We start from the raw sequence: 19560 nt of genomic DNA on the forward strand, positions 1-19560 counted from the left end.
AGACTCCCACTCCACCCCACTCTGTCCAACTTGTTCTTTGTTTCATAACAAATATCACCATCCAGCATCTTATACAATTTACTTAAGGAGAATCAGAATTGCCGTTTATTGTCTGACTCCTGACATGAGCATGTCAGCTCCTCAGGGGTGATGCTTTCTGCCTGTTTTGTTCGCCCACATGGCACAAGATTCTGGCACACTGCCTGGCACATGGTGGATACTCTCTGAATGAATCCCTTACAGCCTTCCTCTGATCCTCAACTTTCTCCCTGAAACTGGGGACAGGAGAGCAGTAGCTCATTCCACTGTACAAGGTGTTGTTAACATCTGCAGGAAACAAAGAGGTCCTGCGGGGTAGGTTGCTGACCAGGTCCCTGTCCCCACTGCCAGGTTCATCTCACTCTGATCTCGTTCTCACATTTAGGCTCCACCAATGTCAAAGTCCTTGCAGGCCCCTACTTTCTCATACCTCAGGGCCTCTGCATGTGCTGTTCCTCTTTCTGATCGGGGAACTCCTGGGTGTCATTCAAAGCCCTGGTTAGGTGTTGCCTCTTCCCTGAGGTCCTCCATGATACTCCCATCCTGAGCGTCTCCTTCCTTCCTCTGAGTGACTGAGGCACCTTGTGTGGTCTCTCTGTGCGGGTCCCATTGTCTCCCTGGGGCTCATCTCCACATCCATTGCATCATCAGATGCTGAGCTCCCTGAGGGCAGAGACTGGGCTCTGCGTCCAGCTGGTGTGGGACCTGGCGCCGGGCAGTTTCCCAGCCAGTGTTTGTTCACTGTGGTTGATAGGGCAAATCTGACGTAAGCCAGGAGAGAACCAAGGCTGTTCTGAAGACCCTTTCAAGGTCACTGGCTGGCATGGGATGAACAGTGTCTTATTATTTGATCATTTATTTATACTCTATTTTTAAATAGGATTTGAGGTAGCTTGAAATGAAAGGCAGAGATACAGAAAAACAAAGCCCTTCATCTTACCTGCCTCCCTCTCCTACTACTGGCTCTTCCTCACTGGCATATACACATCCCCCAGTGTCTGGTCTCTCAACAGCAACCCCAAACCCTCTCAGCCCCTCTGCAGCTGGAGCCTTCAGCACTTCAGATCTCCTTCCTCATCTCTCCAGTAACCTGCTCACAGCCGGAACAGCGGCACCCCTGTGTTACAAGGACAGTGGCCACTCTCAGGCCCGTAGACTGAGCTGTGGGCACCAGTGGACCACCTGAGGCCTCTTCCCTCCTCAAGGCCCTTTTTCTTCCTTGGGTGACATGCTACCACACTGTCCATGTTTCCTTCTACCTCTTAGGTTCTCCTTCCCAGCCTCCCTTGCAGACAGCTCTTCCTCTGCCCATCCCATAAGCATCCGTGCTCCCCAGAACCTCCTCCCGGAGCCCCTCTGCTTAGCCTACATACTTCCCCTGAGCAACTCTCTATTCCAATGGGACTTGTTACCACTGGGATAAATTTGGGTCATTCTAGAAACAGATAAATACAAAAGCTCAGTGGCTTAGCATAGTAAAAATGTCTCTCTCAACTTACATTCAGCAGCAAGGGGAGGCAAGGAGACTCTGCAACCTCTGGTCACCCAAGAACACAGGCTCCTGTCTCTTGGCTGTCTTTGACACTTGCTGGGTGTTGTGGGAGGAATGTGCCTCTGGATAAGGATGGCAGGCAGGAGGGGGTGTCCTGGGCAAGGAATATGGGGCAGAGCACAGGGCGAGTCAGGTGGCTCTGAGTCCCCAACCCAGTCTGTGCACTTAGTATCCTGCCACTGGGGACAGTTAACCTGCATCTGAGCATCCTTTTTATCTGTCCAGAGAGGAAGGAGCCACCCATCAGGAGCTGATAGGAAGTCCTTTGCAGGCAGGAACAAGCATCCTACTCTCACATGTGCACATTTCTTAGGCCCCAGAGAGGCCTGCCAGTTGGCTGAACCGCAGGAGTTGGGCATGTGGTTGGAAATGGTTGGAAGGAGATGGAATCAGGGACCAGCCATGGGTAGCTTGCTGCAGGGAACTGCGCAGGGATATCCCGGCCAGCGGGCAGCCGTGTGACTGCCTCCTCTGTAAACTTGTGGCCGGAGCACATGGGGACTCACCGAGAGAACCGACTCAGCCTTCCAGCCAATGCTCAGAGCCTATGCTGGCCATACAGCATGACTGATTGTCAAATCCATCACCCACGGTCAATGACATGACAACAGGCATATGTCACTGGTTCTTGAAGCCAGACAGGCTGGACCCTCCATCCTCTTTAAGGAAAGGAGAGCTGACATTGATTGAATACCTCCTGGGTGCCAGACATTTTCCTAAGTGCTTTACATCCATGCCCATTGAATTCTCACTGCAGCCCTGGAAGGAGGGGTGGTTCATTGTCCCCTCACAGAGATTAAGAAACCAGGATTTAGGAACCTTAACATTTGAGAATTTCAGTAAAAGCTCAATGATGAGGATGCCCAAAGACTACACATTTCAAAAGCCCAACAGTTTATTTTTGAACTTTCCCACTTGACCCACATCTTTAACTCTCTTAGGACCAAAAGACAGAAAGGCAAGAGGCCTGGACTGGGAGTGGGAAAGTCTGGATTTGAAATCCAGAGTCCAGCATTTACTAGGTGAGTCATGTTGTACAAGCCACTTTAATCTCCTAAAAGTCTCAGCTTTCTCATCTGTCAAATGGGCATGATTATGCTGCTCTCCCAGGGGCAAGGGAGAGAGCTTAACAAACATAAGTCTCTGAGCATCTTCTTTATGTAAGCCACTATCATTTCCTGCTTAGAGGTTTTATTAGGGGTCTTCTCCTGTTTGTTCTTGGTCCTTTCTCTGCAGCAGCTTCTCTGTACAGTAGCCAGAGGGATTTTTTGGAAACAGAATCAGTCCATGTTACATCCTTGCATAAAGCCCTTAAATGGGTTCATGTACATTCTGGGTACCTTCTATAACTTATGTCTGCCTGTCTCCCCAGGGCCCTCCTGGTGCCCCTGCCTTTAGCTCTCTCTTCTCAGCCCTTTGGCCACCTGTCCGTTCTTTCACCACACTGCTCTTTCTGCCCCAGGATCTTTGCACATGCTTGCCCTTTGACCTGCCTTTCTTTAGGCAATACCTGTTCCTCCTTCAGATTGCAACAGAAACTTCTCTTTGTCAGGGATGCTCCTTTCTGCTGCCTATATCTGCACTAGGGTCCTTGGTTTTTATTTCTTACACCATTGTGTATGTTTCTTTTACTCTGCACAATCTAGCATTATATTTTGACTTGTGTGTGTGGTTTTGTTTTGGTATCTGTCTCTATCCTAGAATGTGAGCTCCGTGAGAACAGGCACCTTGTCTGCCCTGCCCACCATCATGTCCCTGTCCCCAGAACAGTGCCTGGTACACAATGGGCACTTGATGCTTTTAGGTGGATGAATGGAGAAGTTTCCTACTATTTCCCCAGGATGCCCGAGACTGCCAGTCCAGTCCTGTGCTAGAAAGTGCTGAGGAGAAGGACTTGCCCAGTTGCTAACCAGTAGTTCTAGATGCGGTTGCTAACCGGTAGTTCTAGACCTCTTCCCACAACTTTGATCTCACTGAACACTAACAATATTTAAGCCTCGATTTCTTCACTTATAGAATGTTCGTAACTGGGACCACAGGTTGGAAGGTTAGATGTGATAAGGTATAGAAGTGCCTGGCACAGTGAAGGTATTTAAAAAATGCTGTTCTATCCCCATTCTACAAATGTCCTTGATCCCTTGAGTGATATTTCTCCCATTTTGCAGATAAGAACAGAGAAATTAAACAGCCCATGAACACAGCAGCAGAGCCAGGCCCAAGAGGGGGCTCTCTGCATTGTGTGAGATTGGGCCGCTGCCACCTCCACCTACCAGCCGTCGGGGAGCAGTCCGGGAGCCTCTGCAAAGGACAGTGCCCAGAGCAGGCCCCCCTGTGCTCCCAGGTCACCCTGAGCAGCAGGGGGAGTTCTCCGGCCCCAGCCCCCTGGTTCGGGAAGAGCAGCCAGCCCATCTCCCTCTCCCACCACTGTCCCAGGTCCTGCCTTGCAGCTTCTCTGAGATGGCACAGTGGCCCCCTGTGCAGAGCCAGCCCCAGATGACGAGGTTCTCCTGTCACCAGGACCCCTGGGACACTGATCAGCAACTGGCCTATATTAATTCAAGTGCTATTCGCCCTCTTTGTCTCCTCCCACCCAGCATGCAACCCCACCCTGCACTAACACCTCCATCCATCCAAGGACAGTGATAAAAATAAAATGAACACAACTCAGCCCTCCGGGAACCTTGGCTTTTACAGCGTGTCCTGCTCCGAGGCCGACAGCATTCACAACCCAGTTTGAGGCAGAGAAGCAGTGAGGAAGAGGAGAACGTGCAGGGGGAGAGGGAGGCAGGTACTCACCAGCGTAAAGGCGCAGGGGTGGCTGAGATGGGAAAGAGGAGGGGATAAGCTTCCAGGAAAATGGGTGAGGCCGAAACAGGGGCTCGGAGAAAACTTAGCAGGAGACCCAGGGAGGTAACCTGGTTACAGGGCTTAACTTGCAGAAGGAACAAATGACAGCCTTAGGAAGGACAGTAAGTGGGTGGGAACAGAGAAGAGAGAGAGTCCTGGAAGAAAGTTGGGGAAAGGAAAGAATGAGATGAAGGGGACAAAGGAGTGAAAAGCAGACAAAACCAGCCCCCCTGGGACACTGGCCGGGGCTCCTTGTTGAAAACAGAAGCAGAGAACATGGAACAGCACAAGTACACTGAGCCTGCAGGCTGGAGAGCTGGGGAGGAAGACTGCACGGCAAGGCAGAAAGCAAATCCAGGCAGGTCGGGAGGCAGCTGGGGCCCTGGGGCAGCCCCGGTCCAGCTCCCAGAAGCTGGGTGGTGCTGAAGCCCCTGGCCAGGCGGAGACCCTCTGCGGGGTCTTTCCCAGACGTCGCACAGCCCAGCCTTGCATCGGCAGTCCTGGCAGTCCTGCTGCTGGTTGCTCAAGAGCAAACTGCCCTGTGAGGCTTGGGTCAGATCCATGGACTCCACTTCTCCCTTCTGCGTCCTCCGTGCAGAGGATCTTGCACAGCCCAGGGTTCAGTTTGGGCATTTGTGCTCTCCTCTGGGCCCATCCTGGATTTTGTCTCCAAATTTGCATTAGACAAGTCAGGGTGCTCAGAATGTCAGACCTTCCCTCTCCCCTTCCATTATTTATTCACTAGTCAGCAAGTATTAATTGAGCACCTACTATGTGCCAGGCCTCTCCAGTAAATAAGACACAAAATCCCTGCCTTGTGGCACTTCTAGTTCCTTCTTTGCCCCTCCCTTCTCTTTTGCTCTTATTCTCTTACTCTAAACCCCAGGTGCATCCATTATTTTTGCTGCACTGCAATCCACCCCAAATTTAATGGTGGGGGAATAAAACAACAACTATCATTTCTTATCGTTATTCTCTCTCATGGCTCTGGGGGTGACTGAACAGTTTTGCAGTTCCCACCAGGAGCTTCATGGGGTACAGTTAGATGGTGGCTGGGGGTAGAGGCTGGAGTCCTTTATGGGCCTTCTCTCTCTCATGTCTGGTGGCTGGGACCTCATCTGGAGCGGCAGCAGAAATGCCAACACAGGGCCTCTCCATGTGGTCTGGGCTTCTTCACAGCCTGGTGACTGGGTTCTAAGAAGCTGTTTTACCTTTTATGATCTACCTTCAGAATTCACATAGTGTCACTTCTGTTGGCAATAGTGTTACAGTCTAAGGCAGTCACAAATGCCCATCCAGGTTTAACAGGAGGGGACAGAGAGCCCACCTCTTGATGGGAAGTCACTTGTAAGAAGAGTATGTGGGAGTATCTTCGGAAAATATGACCTGTCACTGTGTGCTCTCTGGCCAGAATGATTCACAATGATTCACGTCCCCTGTAATGCTGAATTATGTCTCCTGGCTGGCAAATTCGTTGGTTGAAGTCCTAACCCCCAGGACCTCAGAATGTGACTGAATTTGAGGATAGTCTCTTTAAAGAGGTGAATAAGTTGAAAAGAAGTTATCAGGGTGGGTCCTAATCCAATATGACTTGACTAGTGTCAGTGTACGAGCAGGAAACTGGGGCACAGACACACATACAGATGATGTGAAGACACATGTTGGGAAAATGGCATCTAGAAGCCAAGGAGAGAGGCCTGGAACAAAGCCTTCCCTTATGCTCCTCAGACGAAAAGAACCCTGCCTATACCTTGATCTTGGACTTCTGGCCTCCAGAGCTATGGGGGAGCACATTTCTGTTGTGTAAGCCGCTCAGTCTACGGCTTAGTTATGGGAACCCTAGCGAACTGCCACAGGCCTCCACATGCAAGGTGTCCTCACTGTCTTCCCACCAGACCTCTCTTCACAGCATCCTTTCAGAGTCCTGGGCTCTGTCCTCTCAGCCCAGTGCAGGTCAGGATGTGTCTCCTTGGGTGGAGTCCTTGGATATGGCTCCTTGAGCACCAAGCCTCTCAACAGGAACATCTCGGAGCTAAAGAAACAAGTCCCTGCCTTCCCTGCTGTAACCCACAAAGCATGATGGGACAGGCTTAGCATAACCGCCACAGCCACTCCCACTAAAAAGGGGGACAGGAGAGGTACACAGCTGTCACTGGGCCGCAGCAGTGCTGAGCGCCATCTGGGCACATGTTGCCAGTTCTTGATTGGTATGCAGTCCTACTCCTGAAAGTGATTCTCCTTGGCTTTTGACTGTGTCCTCTGGGGTCTTGGCTCTTTTCTCTGAGTCACCCTTGTACTTCCATAAAAAAACCATCAGTGTTTGTCAATGAGTAATTTTCTCAGCCTGCTTCCTGCCCATACAGATTTGAGGGTCCAAAGGGCTCTTTCTCATTTGGCACTCTCTCCGTCCTTTTCATTCATAGCCAAAATAATTCCTTTAAAGGTTTTGTGGGTTTCTTATGAATCAGTTTGTAATTCATTCCTTTTGACAAAACCTACATCCACAAATCTCTTTTATCTTTGGACTCCTGGCAAGGTTGCCCTTACAATTCTCCAAAGTTCTGTTATTTAACAGAAAAAGGTTAAAGTCATATGCTGTTAAGATCCTCAGAAGGCTTTTGTTTTTTCAAGATGGTCTATGAGGCACTTCAAGTCTTTCTGAGGTCTTAACAAAAGGTTTTTTTAGTCACACTTTACATTCATCTTTAAACCATTTTCCTGATAGTGGCCTTAGCTTTTATCTTTGCCTAGAAGTCGTTTCTTACTTTGAGAATCATTTGTCATGTGGATAGTTTGGGAGAGAGAAGAGTTTTCAAACCTAGCAAGTCCTGGCTCCATTATATTTAATAGTTTGTTCTTTGGCTTCTCCTATTGACAGAGGCAGGATTTGCACCCAGGACCATCTCTTCTCAGGCTTGTACTCTTGAGAGCCTCTGTTGCCTCTAATCACAGTAGAACAAGCAGGGACTCCGTAAGCCCTGAAGGAACAAGGGCTTTAAGCAGGTGGGATAAGGGAGGGCATGTCAAGCAGGGGCACCACGCGGAGGGAAATGTGTGTGTGGTAGATGACAGCCAGGCAGCCAGGAGCACAGTGCCTGTCTGTTCCTCTCACCTTTGCCCTATTCTTCATACATCCAGTTCCTACTTCCCATTCCTGTGACTACTTTTTTTTTTTTAAAGCAGCATTAAATGCTTTATTTTATTTTATTTTATTTTTTATTTTTTTGAGAGGGCATCTCTCATATTTATTGATCAAATGGTTGTTAACAACAATAAAATTCAGTATAGGGGGGTCAATGCTCAATGTACAATCATTAATCCATCTCAAGCCTAATTCTCGTCAGTCTCCAATCTTCTGAAGCATAACGAACAAGTTCTTACATGGTGAACGAATTCTTACATAGTGAATAAATTCTTACATGGTGAACAGTGCAAGGGCAGTCATCACAGAAACTTTCGGTTTTGATCACGCATTATGAACTATAAACAATCAGGTCAAATATGAATATTCGTTTGATTTTTATACTTGATTTATATGTTGATCCCACATTTCTCCCTTTATTATTATTATTATTTTTATTTTTAATAAAATGCTGAAGTGGTAGGTAGATGCAAGATAAAGGTAGAAAACATAGTTTAGTGCTGTAAGAGGGCGAATGTAGATGATCAGGTGTGTGCCTATGGACTAAGTATTAATCCGAGCTAGACAAGGGCAGCAAAACATCCATGGATGCAGAAGGTTTCTCTCAAAGCAGGGTGGGTGAGGTTCTGAGCCTCACCTCTGTTGATCCCCAATTTCTCACCTGATGGCCCCCCCGTGACTGTGCCTGTCTTAGGTTGTTCCTCCCTTGAGGAATCTTACCCGTCTCTGGCTAACCAGCTGTGACTACTTTTTATGTCCCTTTTTCAACACCAGCCCTTCTGTATGTTCCACGCTACATTGTACTCTTCAACCTGTTGACTTACCAGGGTCCTGTCTTGCCCACCTGGAGAGTGCCTTCCTTATCTGTCAAGGCCCAGGATGAATGTCGCCTTCCCTGTGAAGTCTTCCGTATTAGTTAGGATGTGCTAGCTGTTATAAAAAGACCTCAGCACCGCAGTGGCTTAACACACAAGGGTTCATTTCTCACTGAAAGTGCAGTTGAACAAGGCTGGTGGGGGTGAGGTGGGTTGGCCCTGCTGCACACAATTATAGGGGGGCTGAGGTTCTTTCTGTGCAGTGGCTCCACCATCCTCTGGCACAGAGGTTGGCAAATTATGCTTTTGTAAATATAGTTTTACTCGAACACAGCCATGCCCATGCAGTTACATACTGTCTAAGGCTGCTTTAGTGCTACAATGGCCACAGCCTCCAGGAGGTGCAACAGAGACTGTATAGCCCATAAAACTTGAAGTATTTGCCCTCTGGCCTCTAAGGAAAATGTTTGCTGATCCTTGCTCCAGGGCTCTGAGGGCCTATGAAGAGAGAGAGTGGAAAACGCGAGGAGGTTTCCATGGGCCAGGGCTGGGAAGTGCTGTGTGTGGCTTCCTCCACATTGCCCTGGTGAGAGCTAGTCACCTGACCCTGCCGAGCAGCAAGGAGGCTGGGGAATGTAGTCTTCCCGGTGCTCAGAAGGCCGATGAAGCAGGGCCTGCTGAGCCTCTAGCCTTGTCCCGCCACACCTTTCCCCCTTGGCTTTGAACCTCTTCTCTACCACACTCCCTGCATGAATGCCCCCATGGGATGGGAAACTCTGTGAAGGTCAAGACGGTGCGGGTCTGGTTTATCACTCTTGGCCCCTGCTTAGCATGGAATAGGTATTCTAGAAATCCTAAAGAAACGAATTTATTAATTGGTCTTTCATGTACGCTCCCAGACATTTCTTAAAACCTCTGACGTGGCATGGACATCACGCAGGATACATATTCTGTGTCTGTTTCTCTGCTCAGCGTCAGACTCCTCTCCACTGCACCAGCTCCTTTTCAGGCACCTCCTGTGTGGTAACGCTGTGCTGGGCCCTGGGCGTGTCTGCAACAAAACAGACCAGCCTGTGTGCTCAGGGAGCTTGCAGTCCAGTGAGAGTGCAATGAGCAGAGAGTCACAAACAACCTTGAAAACAGATTTAAAGTGAAACAGCGATTAAATGTTCTGAAAGATAGGCACATAGTGGGTGCTCTGAGCACATCTCAGGGATGGATGATCTAATCCAGCCATTTAAGGAAGGCTTCCCTGAGGTGGCATTTGGGCTGTGACCTGAAGCTTAAACACAGACATTAAGCAGGTGGAGGGAGGATGGGCAGAAAAGAATGTGCCAGGCAGGGGGAACAGGCTGGGTAAAGGCCCTGAGGTCGGAGAACACATAACGCCATTCAAGACAATAACATGAGGATGACGATGATGACAACGATGGCAGCTCAGGTTCACTGCATACTTACCATGTGATACTGTGGTAAGCACTTTATGTATATTATGCCAGTCAGTTTGCAGGATGCTATGATAGAGATACCAAAGCACACACCGTGTTAATGGCCTGCCCATATCCCTTCGGTCTTCCCAGAGGTCCCCTGAGGACGGTTCTCACACTTGTTGGCAGGTTCCCACATTGCTCAGCCTGCCGGCAGTGGGCAAGCTGGCGGTGCCGGGGAGTCTGTGCTTCCCAGGACAGCCCTTGCCAATGGCTAATGGGAACTGGCTGATAAATATCCTAGCTTTCTCACCCATTGGTGGGTGGTTCTGAGGCCACACTGCCCCCAGGGGCACCTCCATCACACTTGGCTGGCTTTTCCCTGTCCCTGTCTCTCCCCTCATCTCCACTGTGCCTCTGGGATCACTTCTAAAATAACTACTTGCCCCTGAACACTTGTCTCTTGGTTTTGAGAGTAGTAAGTAACAAAGCTGTTTGACTTCATAGGCTATGGAGCATCCCATTTAACAGATGAGGAAACGGAGGCACACGGGAGTTCAATAAACACAGTACTGCAAGGTCTTTAAACTAAAGCTCCACCAATGTGTGTGCATGTGCACATGTGTGAGTGTGTGTGAACAAGATGAGGCTGGTGAGGAGTGTGTGCAGGCCAGGGGGAGGATTTGGGTCATTAATTTGGGTGGACAGGAGGCTTTTGAAGGGCTTCTGTAGATGGGCGACCTGTTCTGATTGCTGTTGGGACAGTGTCACTGTGGTGACTGTATTAGGGGGGCTCGAGCAGAGGCAAGGGGATGGTTGGCAATCGCTGGGGTGCCCAGGGGACCCCCCCAGAGTAGGGGCACTGAGCTCACTTATTGGTCTCTTGAACTCTGGGGCACCTGAAAGCCAGGGGGTGTCCTGGCATCAGAGAGGCTTGGTTTCCTGCCCTCCGCCCACAGTGCTCATCTCAGGGGAACATACTCCTGGCACTCCCTCGTTCCTTGCCTTCTTAGGTCATAGAGTCCCCCCACCTCCCACTCCCATCTCGGGCCTGTGTCAGGGAGGGGCTGTGCCTGGACTGGCAGCTGCAGTGGGAAGGCCAGCCAAGCCTCCTAACTGGCAGGCCCCCAAGGCCAGCACGTGGCCAGCCGGGTGCCGGCTGTTTCTGCCCCAGTGCCCCTTGCAGCCCAAGCCTGCCTGAGCAGATGGTCTTAGAAGTGAGTGCAATCTGAACGGGGTCAGGGAGGTCTGCCGGCCCCATCTTCCCCGTCTCTGCCGGGCTCCTCCCCTGCCCTTGCTGAGGTCCTGCAGGGGCTGATGAGCTTGGCTGGCCAGGGGGACTGTACAGCATAGTGAGGTGTGATGTGACATGGCCCAGACATCCAGGAGTGCTGGGTAGAACAGGACATGCATCCAGGGAGCTCTGGTGCAGCTGACACAGGCCTGGAGGATGGGGGTAGGGATGGCAGGGGGAGTGGCAAGGGGTGTGGGCTACCCTGCAGATGCCTCAGGGAGCTCCCGACTGCTCAGTGAGTCCCTCACTGGGTGGCTTGTGGTGGCAGTGAGAGGAGGTCAATGGAACTCATGTTTGCTGAGGGCCTACTGTGTACCTGTTCCTCAGTGTTACCTTGGGCTTTTATCTAGAATAGGGCTTGGCACATGGTGGTGGTCAACAGGCCAGGGTCAGTTAAGATGTGTTGCGTCTGCTCAGAGCTGTTCATTCAGCCCCTCTGGCCTGCCTGCTGTGCAGAGACACAAACAAGTAGAGTAGGACTTGGAGGGATTGTTGGTCCAACCTTTTTTCAGAGGATCCCAGTCTCAGCCCCCAGTTGGATCTCTCTAATCTGCTGGGCCATGGTGAGTCACTTTCCAGGGGTCACTTATGGGGGATCCAGCCCTCCCAGCCCCAGAGCTTCTACGGACGAAGGGTGGGGTGCAGCAGACTTAACCCCTGGGGAACCTCCAGGATCGGGGCAGCAAAAGCTACAGTGATAAGAGCGGCATGGACAGTGATTGTTCAGCAAGGGCTGAGTGTTCTGTGAGTACTGCTGTGTTGTGAAGCCTTAGCAACCACCCAAGGGAGGTGATATTAAGGCCCAAAGCAGAGAGGGGAGTTGCCCACGGCCATGCAGTGAGGAAGTGGCTGAGCCGAGTACCGAACCAGAGCCATTTAACTCCAGAGCCTAGACGGTGTGTGCACAGGCACCAGCTCCTCACTCTGCTTCCCAGAGTTGTTGCCACGTTCTGCCTGCCAGACAGGAAGGTTGAAGGAGGGCTGTTGGAAGGACCCAACCTTCCTCGAGATGTTTCCAGCGACTCCCAGATCCCTGAGAGGGGCGGTGGGCGTTCCTGGAAAGCTGTACCCAGGAAGGAAGGCCACAGGTCCAGTGTGTCCTCAGCCACAAAACAGAAACACTGCCTCAGCCTCCTCGGTTGCTGTGAAAGTCAAACAAGAGGAAACAGCTTGAAGGGGCTTTGGGGAGATCCTGGCACAATGAGGGGCACACAGAGCCTAAGTCTTCCTTCTGGGCCCTCCACTTAGCTCCTGAGCCCCAACACCCACCAGAAAAGGCATCTACTGTTGGGGTCCTCATGAAGAAAAGGGTCGGGGACAGAAAAGGCTCACAGATGCCAAGAAGTCAACCTAAAGTCTTGGAAAGAGACCTGCGTCAGAGGGAACCTAGGTTCAAGTCCTGACTCCTACTGGCCAGGTGAGTCACGTTACCTTCTGGGGTTCAGTTTCCTCTTTCGTGAAGTTGGGTGCAAAATGCCCAGTTCAAAGAGTTGCCGTACAAAATACAATTGACATATGAGGTGTGAATTGTTGATATATTGTTCATGAAACTGTTTCTTGATCTTTGCTTGAAAACTTCCTTTTATACCAGCAAGAATCCCCTGTGACCTGAATCCTGTGAGCTCTTAATGTAAATACCATCTCACAAATGATGCAACCCCCAAGGCAGTTCATCGTACACCTTACATCGCCGTGGTCAGTGTTTACAGCTGGAATGGCTTTTTCAACTGAAGACTGGCTAACTCTGACCCCTGGACTAGTTTTTCTTTGAGGGCTTGTGCTCAACATTTGATTCTCAGAGTGCAAACCGGAGGAGGCGAGTCAGAGGCGAGCCCAGCCTCGTGATGCCCAGTGATGGGGTAGTGCCACCCAGGCTAGAGAGCCAGAGGCAGCCTGTTCTCATCTGAGTGTAGAGCAGGTCTCAGATGTATCTTTATTTTACTTCCTCTTCTTAAACATGAAATACACGTTAGGTTTTAAGCTATAGCAAAAAAAAAAAAATAGCAGTAGCGAAATAGGTGCCTACCAGGTGTCACGTGGGGGTCCTTCCTTGCCCTCCTCCCCTGCCCCTAGCAGGTGGCTGTAGGTGGTGGAGCACCTTGTCCGAGGTCCAATTCTATAACCTGAATAGGGTGCCTGGATTGTGAACACAGTGGATGGAGCTCTTTCTTGGGATTTTAGGAAAACAGACCAGCTTCTGGCCCAGCTAGGCTGCCGCAGTTTTTCTCTTGCCTTCAGCTGTGCAGCCTGCCCCTGATTTCTCTTGAAAGGCAGCTCTTAATTAGAATGGATCGAAGAGTCTGCTCCAGCTTTGTTCTCGGTCTTGATTGAATCGCAGTTTTAGTACTTAATCCGGCACTGTCACCAGTGGGCTGGGGCCCTGGGCTCTCCCAGCTACTCTCAGGCTCGGGCAGGCTGGTCCCTGGGGAGGGTGGGGGCAGAGAGCTCTGCGGTGCCCCTCTGCACCTCTCCCTCCAGGCTGCTCTTCCTTGTCTCTTTTTCTCCCCACCTGCTCTCTCTCCCTTTAATTTCCTTTCATTAACAACCCAAGGCTGGTCCAGGGTGTCAATCCCTGCTGGTGGGAGTGTAAATTGGTACAATTTCTCTGGAGGGCAATTTGTCAAATGCTATTAAAAGCCTTAAAAAAGTGCACAGGCTTTGACCTGGAAAGTTCCCTTCTAGGAATTGTCCTACAGAAATAACTGGAGAGGGGTCCACAAATGTGTGCAAACGGATGTTTGCCCCTGGGGCTTTTCACTTGGAAACCTGGATCCTATCTACAGGAGGTCATTAAAAATGATCACACGATCAACCAACTGGAAAAGAACCTTTTGGAACTAATCAGAGAAATTTGAATCTTGACTGAGGATTAGATATTCCTAAGGAATTACTGTTAATTTATCAGGTGTGATCAATGCCCTTGAGATTGATTTAGAGCCACATGACCAGGAGGGTGGGTATGTGGTTTGAACTGTCTTAACAGTACTAGTAACGGAAGGGGGAGTAGGATGAAGCAAGGGTGGCAAAATCTGGCAAATTCTGAATCTGGAAAAGTGGAAAATGAGTGTCTATTGTGCTGTTTTATTTTTGTGTGTGTTAAAAAATTTCCATGACTTAAAAAGAAATAAAGTGATCATATCAAATGGTATTTTTTAACCTGAAATGATGTCCTCAAGACATTGCTAAGTGAAAAGAAAAAGCCCCAAATAGCATATATGCCGTCATCACATTTTTGGTTTAAAAAATATGTATAGAATTTTATATGCAGAGGAGAAAGGACAGAAGTACATACTAGAATGTTAATGGTGGCTATTTCTGGGGGGTAGAATTTGAATAATTTCCATTTTCTTTACACTTTTCAGTATTTTAGACTTTTAAAATAATAAGTTAACATTACTTTTATGTTCATAAAAAAGCCATAATTACTAGAGAAAATATGGAAAGCACCTAATATGCCTTGAGCATTACTATATACCATTCATTCCCTGTAAAAGGAGGTTTTACATATCTTAATCCACACACAATAATTGGTGAGGTTGATGCTGTTCTGTTCATTTGACAAATGGGGAGGCTGCCCGTCAAGAGGGTAAGTGCCTTGCCTCTGGACACACAGCTGTGATTCTTATTCCACTCTTCTCATTTTTAGCCAGTGCCCTTTCCACTAACCCCCAAAGGGGGGTGGTCCTAGAGATCCTACGAGGAGTAGCCGAGGTGGTCCCTGCCCTCCAGGACCAGCGCGTTCTTTGCTCTCTTGGAGCAAATTTTGGAGTCATCCACCTCTGCCCTTAAAACCAGTTACATAAAGGTTTTGGCAAAAATGCACTTTCCCCCTCATAGCACAGGTGAAACTTGAACACTGCCCCTTCGGTATTTTCTCCTAAGGAGCCTTTCCAGTGTTCTTGCCTGTTCAGGATGGAAACAAGCTCTCTGCTGCCATCCTCCTCATATTCATCAGCTCTGTTTACTGGCGGAGTGGAAGCGTGAACGGGCATTGTATATGTAAATGTCACAGAATCCGCAGAGGTTTGCCAAGCCTGAGTTCTTAATCCTGGCTCCATGGCTAACGATTTGCAGCTCAGCGAAGTCACTCTCTCTCTGTTTTCTCTGCCTCTAAAGTAAGTAAAGACAAAGCATTAAAAAAATCAATTGGTGTTCTAAGGAAAAGCAGGAGAAAGACAATTCTAAGTTGGGCTGAAAATACTTCTCCCAAGTTTTCCCTAATGCCGGAGAAAAGTAAAGCCTTATCTCCCTCGCCCCCGTCAGCTTTTGGCCAAGTGCTGTGATGCCTCTCATCTGGTCTCCTTACTTCCAAACACTTCTTCTCCCACTCCATCCTCCAATTCCTCCCAGCTTGATCTTCCTAAAGCAGAAATCCTGGTAAGTCACTTCTGTTGAAAACATTTAATGGCTCTCTACTCCCTTCTGGAAAAAGTCCAACTTCTCCCTCTGTGTACCAAAAGCTCCATGCTCTTTTTTGTTCTTCTCTCCAACCTTTTACCTGCTGGGCGTCCCTTACTCCTCACCATACACTGCACACACAGCTCCCCAAGAGGGCTCCCTGTTTCATGCCTCAGGGCCTTTGCATATGCTCTTTCCTTTGTTGGGAATTCCCTTCCCTGGCTGGCATCAGGTATTTCCCTCCCAATTCCCTGGAAACCCTCCCTGCAGCTCCCTGCCCGCCTAGAGTTTCTCAAGGGCAGAGCCTCAGTAATCCTCAGTGTGCAGCAGGGCCCCTGCATGGAGGGGGACACAGGAGGGGGGCACCCAGGTGCAAAAGCAAAGACCTCTCCACATCTTTAGGGCGAATAAACCTCCTCTGGCAGATTTGGTTTAGTATGATTCTCAGTTCCCATCCTGGGCTCCACCAAGTCTGTGCTTAATGCTCCCCCAGTTTAGGACAGGAAATTTTTAGTTTTCAGTATTCCATTTTTAAAAACAACATTTTAGCACCACAGTAAATGTATTTTAAATAGACACTGCAGCAGGCTGCCTCCTGCCCCTGGGTCTCCTTGAGGAAGAAAATCTAACCAAAGTAACTTCCCCAGCCACAGCAAACTACAGGGCTGGCTCTCGTGGCAGAAACAGCATCGTGGTGAGCTTCTGGGTCCAGGGACACCCCCTGGGGCCTGGCCCCCATGCCATTCATATCTGAACAGGAACCCTTCTGTGGCAGGACGCAGCAAACGACTTGACAAGGAAGGTGCCTGAGCACCACAGAGGCATCGTGTTTGAGCTGGGGAACCAATATGTTTCCGAACACCGGCTCCAGAACTCGGCTGGCCCCTGTGTTCCCACCCTCCCGCTAGCCTGGGCTTCTCTGCCTCTTGATGGGTGGGCCCATGTGGTGTCACCAGGAAGCAAAAGGTGCTGTGGAATGTTCATCTTCACAGAGCCAAAGAATAAAACACCAAGAGGCTGGACCCAGCCCCAGACCAGTTCCTACCGAAGGAAGGACACCCAGCGGAACCTTCCCCTGCAATCCCAAGAGACAGCGGGAGGAGCCTCGGCTCCAGTGCTCTCCCCCAGCAGTCAGACACCCTGGCTTGGGTGTCTTTTTGTTTCACTGGGGTCTAGAAGTCAAGCGTTGGCTCAGCTTTCTCCTCCATGGATTGTAGGTGACTCCAGGGCAGGGCCTGAGTCTCATTCACTCTGGCATCCCCCGGAGGGTCCACCACACAGACGGTGCTCATCTTCTCAATCCCAGGGCTGGTCGCTGGGCAAAGAAAGTGGAGGGTGGGCCACGGCTGTTGCATTCCAGCTTTGAGGTGCTGGTGAACTGACTCTGCCTGGAAGGTGCTCTCTCAAATCTCACTTAAGTTACCTTCTCGGGCAGGTCTTTCTTGACCTTCCTAGTTCGCAGGGCTACTCCCCATCCCTGGTACGTGGCATGCCCTCTGTGCTCTCCTGCTCTGTTACCATCCACCAGACTGTAACTTCCCTGTTTAACTGAACCCCTCTCCCACCCATTAGAGGAAGGGTAGGGCTTTTAGTTTTAGTCACTGATGAGTCCCCAGTTCCTAGAACAAGGGCCAGCACATTAGGTGCTTGGAAAATGTTGAAGGAATAAACTGCAGACACAGCATGAATTTCATACCGTTTGCTCATGGAGAATGGGGTCTTTAGGCAAGTGAGGTAACTGATAACCACTGGACTAGGTTCCCCAAATAGTGCCAGGCACTCTGAGGTTATAAACCTATGATGTCTGTCCTCCACTGGCTTCTTGTTGTCTTTGCAATAAAATCCACATTCCTTCCAGTGTGGCCCCTGTCAACCTCACCCCCTTCTGCTTTTCCTGTCGCACAACAGACTTCATCTTCACCGGCCTAAGTTCCTTGACCCTCCAAGCTTGTTCATACCTCAGGGCCTTTGCACTTGCTGTCCTTGCTGCCTAGATGACTCTTCTGCCCCCTTACCCCGCTGTCCTATGACTATGTGGTTGGCTGGCAGAACTCAGCTCAAATGTCACTTTTCCTTAGAGTCCCTTCTGTCTACCCAACCTGGTCACCCCACAAATGGGCATCTAACGCAGCTCCGTTGTATTGTCTGCATGGCACTCACATGGTCTGAAATGATCTCGATCATTAATTATAGAACCAGTTGATTAGAGAATCTTGACTCAGTGGACTCCAAACCTAATCTGTCTTTTCTAGTTGCTTCATCCCATCACACTCCCCCTTCTCACTGGGTCTTCATGATAGGCAGATCCTAACACATTTCAGGCCCTCTTAGTTATTAAAACGCAGACCAGGCCAGTTCAAAGCTCTGTCTTAGTTCAGAGCTCCTCTCCAGAGGAGGTGGCAGGGGTGGGGAGCAAGAGCTTTCTCTCCTCTCTCTCCAGGGCATCTTGGAGCCAGGGGTCAGGAGGGGCTGCTCCTTTTTCCTTGCAGACCTGCTCTTGGTCTGGTTCCATCTACTGTGTTCTGAGTGAAAATGAGTATCCAGTCATTTGTGGCTGGCATCTCCAAAGAAGGGGGCAGCCAGATCCCCCTTTAACCCTGCCAGCAGAGCAGGCCCCTCCCACCCTTTCCAGGTGGGAAGCAGTTCCTTTGCCCAGGACCTGTCTGGAGAGCCCAGTGACGCCCGTCTATGTGGGTTCTTACATGAGGCCCCCTGAGGGTTTGTGCATGAGCTGGGGTCTTCTGCTCTCCCTGCCGGTGATGCCAGCTGCTTCCCACCGAGTCCCCCTGCAGGGAGCCAGGCACAACTCCAGGGACGTGTGCCAAGCTTCCCCAAGGGCGCTTTCCCCACCCTGTGCCTGTGGTTGGCACTAGGCTTTTGCAGCTCAGTGAGCATCCAGCTGGGGAGTGAGGTGCCAGCCTCCTCTTCTTGGCAGCGTCCTCGTCTCAGGATTCTCTTGGGACCTTTGCTTGGTTCTGGGGGTAGAGCAGTAGTATACCCATTCACCAACCCCATTTCTCCCCTCCTTCTCTTCTCTTGACCCTCAGCTTCCTCTTATAAATGGGGAGCAAGGAGGGCAAGACTTGGGGTGCTATGGCAGCAGGCCAGTTCTGCTACCTCCTGTGAAGCCCCGAGGCAGGTGTCTGGCCCCAGTCTTTTGCAATCTCTTAAGAAAGTGGGTTGCTTAGCATCTCTTTGTCCACAGTTGGGGCCCAGTAACCAATTCTGAGGGAAATGGAAGTGTCCACTCCATGTCTCCTTAGTTGTTTTTTGTAGGTTTTCCCTTTTGGAACACATGACTCAAGGCCAGCAGCTTGGTGTTGCTGGTGCCTAGCAAAATGCCCCATGCGCTGTAGGTCCTTACCATCTTCTGAAAGAATGATCAGATAGGAAGATTTGTGTCTACACTGAGTTCACGTTGAGAGGTGACCGGAAGGCAGAGGGGCTGTGAGAGGCCCAGTGTAGGTGACACCACATGCCTGGTGCCTTTTATCTGATATTTCACTTCTTGAAACGACCTTGAGGGGCTGACCTAACCATAACCCTTTGCAGATAACAAGACCTCCTCCTGCCCCAGGCCAGGCAAAGCTCGGCAGGAGGCTGGTAGCTGTGAGTTGAGCTCTGGCCACCAGCATCCTGGCTCTGCCACCTGCTGCTAAGTTAGTTAATTCTCTGAGGTGGGTTCCTCATTTATAAAAGTGGATGGTAAGCCTACATTGTAAAGATTAAATTAGCTAATATACGCAATGTGCTTAGCTCATGTAGAGACACGGCAGGCCATAAAGAATAACCTGAGCAATTCCGTCATTATCACAGGGGCAAATCCAGCCCTAAGCTGGGGCTCTCTTCACAATGTCCCCCACTCCCATGAAGCGGGAGGTGCAGAGACTGAGAGTGGGTGAAGGGCTGAAAGGCGCCAAGACCCCCAGAGTCAGGGTGACAGCCCAAAGTGGCCTTGGATGGCAGCCCACGGCCTGCAGCCCTGATGTAAAGGCAATAAGGAACCTCTGTGGGTCTTTAATCAGCGGAGGGAAACGATGAAAGTG

General features: G+C 50.1%; 1 long non-coding RNA gene across 3 annotated transcripts in view; it reads left to right on the top strand.

Annotated features, from left to right (window-relative positions):
* LOC108384299 (uncharacterized) overlaps positions 1-19560 on the top strand; it is a 175293-nt gene that overhangs the window by 150388 nt on the left and 5345 nt on the right. For 2 of the 3 annotated variants that reach the window (XR_001849991.3, XR_012121594.1), the window contains exon 3: positions 12365-12533. This is a non-coding gene — a long non-coding RNA (uncharacterized lncRNA). Of the gene's footprint in view, positions 1-2532; positions 2614-3756; positions 4247-12364; positions 12534-19560 lie in introns of those variants that run through there. The other variant, XR_012121595.1, reaches the window with a different exon arrangement.

The sequence above is a fragment of the Manis javanica genome, chromosome 10 (genome assembly GCF_040802235.1).
Source record: "Manis javanica isolate MJ-LG chromosome 10, MJ_LKY, whole genome shotgun sequence".
NCBI lineage: Eukaryota > Metazoa > Chordata > Mammalia > Pholidota > Manidae > Manis > Manis javanica.